The sequence below is a fragment of the Lygodium microphyllum genome, chromosome 24 (genome assembly GCF_053477565.2).
Source record: "Lygodium microphyllum isolate KBCC chromosome 24, Lygodium_microphyllum_v1.1.10, whole genome shotgun sequence".
In the NCBI taxonomy this organism is placed as follows: Eukaryota; Viridiplantae; Streptophyta; class Polypodiopsida; order Schizaeales; family Lygodiaceae; genus Lygodium; species Lygodium microphyllum.
The window spans coordinates 137,975,077-137,978,800 of NC_141158.1; positions in this window are offsets into that span (position 1 = coordinate 137,975,077).

Below are 3,724 nucleotides of genomic sequence, written 5' to 3' on the forward strand. Positions count from 1 at the left end.
TTCGCCCCCCACCCCCCTCAACACACACCACCCCACACCTCCCCTCCCCCCCCCAAAAAATCCCCCCCCCCCTCAACACACACCACCACATCCCCCCCCCCCTCAACACACACCACACCACCCCTCCCCCCCCTCAAAAATCCCCCCCCCCCCCTCAACACACAAAACACCACCCCTCGCCCCCCCCTCAAAAATCCCCCCCCCCCAACACACACCACACCACACAACCCCTCCCCCTCCCCCCTCCAAATTTTGCCCCCCCCCCCCTCAACACACACCACCCCTCCCCCCCCCCCAAAATTCGACCCCCCCCTCAAAAATCCCCCCCCCCCTCAACACACACCACACCACACCACACCAACCCTCCCCTTCCCCCCTCCAAATTTCGCCTTCCCCTCAACACACACCACCCCAGCCCTCCCCCCCCCCCCCAAAAATTCGCCCCCCCCCATCCAAATTTCGCCCCTTCCCCCCCCAAAAATTCGCCCCCCCCCTCAACACACACCACACCACACCACGCCTCCCCCCCCTCAAAAATTCCCCCCCCCCTCAACACACACGACACCACACCACCCCTCCCTCCCCCTCAAAAATCCCCCCCCTCAACACACACCACACCACCCCTCCCCTTCCGCCCCTCCAAATTTCGCCCCCCCCTCAACACACACCACCCCACCCCTCCCCCCCCTCCCCAAAAATTCCCCCCCCCCCCCCAACACACACCACCCCACCCCCCCCCCCCCCAAAAATTCGGCCACCCCCCTCAACACACACCACACCACACACCCCCTCCCCCCCCTCCAAAATTTGCCCCCCCCCTCGCCCCCAACACAAACCACCCCTCCCCCCCCCCCCAAAAATTCGCGCCCCCCCCCTCAATACACACCTCCCCACCCCCCCCCCCCCCTCAACAAACACCACACCACCCCTCCCCCCCCCCTCAAAAATCCCCCCCCCCCCCCCTCAACACACACCCCCCCCCCCCAACACACACCACACAACCCCTCCCCCCCCCTCAAAAATTCCCCACCCCCCCCTCAACACACACCACACCACCCCTCCCCCCCCCCTCAAAAATCCCCCCCCCCCCCCCTCAACACAGACCACATCACACCACCCCTCCCCCCCCCCCTCCAAATTTTGCCCCCCCCCCCCCCCCAACACACACCACACCACCCCTCCCCCCCCTCAAAAATTCCCCCCCCCCCCTCAACACACAAAACACCACCCCTCCCCCCCCCCCTAAAAACACACCACACCACACCACCCCTCCCCCCCGCCCTCCAAATTTTGCCCCCCCCCCCCCAAAAAATTGGCCCCCCCCTCAACACACACCACACCACACCACCCCTCCCCCCCCCTCCAAATTTCGCCCCCCACCCCCCTCAACACACACCACCCCACACCTCCACTCCCCCCCCCAAAAAATTCCCCCCCCCCCCCAACACACACCACCACATCCCCCCCCCCTCAACACACACCACACCACCCCTCCCCCCCCCTCAAAAATCCCCCCCCCTCAAAAATCCCCCCCCCCAACACACACTACACCACACAACCCCTCCCCCCCCCTCCAAATTTTGCCCCCCCCCCCAAAAAAATTGGCCCCCCCCCTCAACACACACCACACCACACCACCCCTCCCCCCCCCCTCCAAAATTCGCCCCCTCCACCCCCCCTCAAAAATCCCCCCCCCCCCCCTCAACACACACCACACCACACCACACCAACCCTCCCCTTCCCCCCTCCAAATTTTGCCTTCCCCTCAACACACACCACCCCAGCCCTCCCCCCCCCCCCAAAAATTCGCCCCCCCCCGTCCAAATTTCGCCCCTTTCCCCCCCAAAAATTCGACCCCCCCCCCTCAACACACACCACACCACACCACCCCTCCCCCCCCCTCAAAAATCCCCCCCCCTCAACACACACCACACAACCCCTCCCCTTCCCCCCCTCCAAATTTCGCCACCCCCTCAACACACACCACCCCACCCCTCCCCCCCCCCCCGCCCCCAAAAAATTCCCCCCCCCCCCAACACACACCACCCCACCCCCCCCCCCCCAAAAAAATTCGGCCACCCCCCTCAACACACACCACACCACACACCCCCTCCCCCCCTCCAAAATTTGCCCCCCCCCCCCCCCCCCCGCCCCCAACACAAACCACCCCTCCCCCCCCCCCCAAAAATCTGCGCCCCCCCCCCCCCCTCAATACACACCTCCCCACCGCCCCCCCCCTCAAAAATCCCCCCCCCCCCTCAACACACACCACACCACACCACCCCCCCCCCCCCCCCCAAAAAATCCCCCCCCCCCCCCTCAACACACACAACCCCACCCCCCCCCCCCCCCAACACACACCACACAACCCCTCCCCCCCCCTCAAAAATTCCCCGCCCCCCCCTCAACACACACCACACCACCCCTCCCCCCCCCCTCAAAAATCCCCCCCCCCCCCAAAAAATTGGCCCCCCCCCTCAACACACACCACACCAAACCACCCCTCCCTCCCCCTCCAAAATTCGCCTCCCCCCCCCCCCCCTCAACACACACCACCCCACCCCCCCCCTCAACACACACCACACCACCCCTCCCCCCCCCCCTCAAAAATCCCCCCCCCCTCAACACACACCACACCACCCCTCCCCTTCCCCCCCTCGAAATTTCGCCCCCCCCTCAACACACACCACCCCACCCCTCCCCCCCCCCCCTCCAAATTTCTCCCCCCCAAAAATTCGCCCCCCCCCCCCCCCCCCCCCCCTCAACACACACCACACCACACCACCCCTCCCCCCCCACCCCCCTCAACACACACCACCCCACACCACCCCTCCCCCCCCCCAAAAATCCCCCCCCCCCTCAACACACACCACCCCACCCCCCCCCCCCCCCCAACACACACCACACCACCCCTCCCCCCCCTCAAAAATTCCCCCCCCCCCTCAACACACAAAACACCACCCCTCCCCCCCCCCCTAAAAACACACCACACCACACCACCCCTCCCCCCCGCCCTCCAAATTTTGCCCCCCCCCCCCAAAAAATTGGCCCCCCCCTCAACACACACCACACCACACCACCCCTCCCCCCCCTCCAAATTTCGCCCCCCACCCCCCTCAACACACACCACCCCACACCTCCCCTCCCCCCCCCCAAAAATTCCCCCCCCCCCCCCCCAACACACACCACCACATCCCCCCCCCCTCAACACACACCACACCACCCCTCCCCCCCCCCTCAAAAATCCCCCCCCCCCCCCTCAACACACAAAACACCACCCCTCCCCCCCCCCCCTCAAAAATCCCCCCCCCCCCAACACACACTACACCACACAACCCCTCCCCCCCCCCCTCAAATTTTGCCCCCCCCCCCCAAAAATTGGCCCCCCCCCACAACACACACCACACCACACCACCCCTCCCCCCCCCCCTCCAAAATTCGCCCCCTCCACCCCCCCTCAAAAATCCCCCCCCCCCCCCTCAACACACACCACACCACACCACACCAACCCTCCCCTTCCCCCCTCCAAATTTCGCCTTCCCCTCAACACACACCACCCCAGCCCTCCCCCCCCCCAAAAATTCGCCCCCCCCCCCCCGTCCAAATTTCGCCGCTTCCCCCCCCCAAAAATTCGACCCCCCCCCCCCTCAACACACACCACACCACACCACCCCACACCACGCCTCCCCCCCCTCAAAAATTCCCCCCCCCCCCCCCCCCCCTC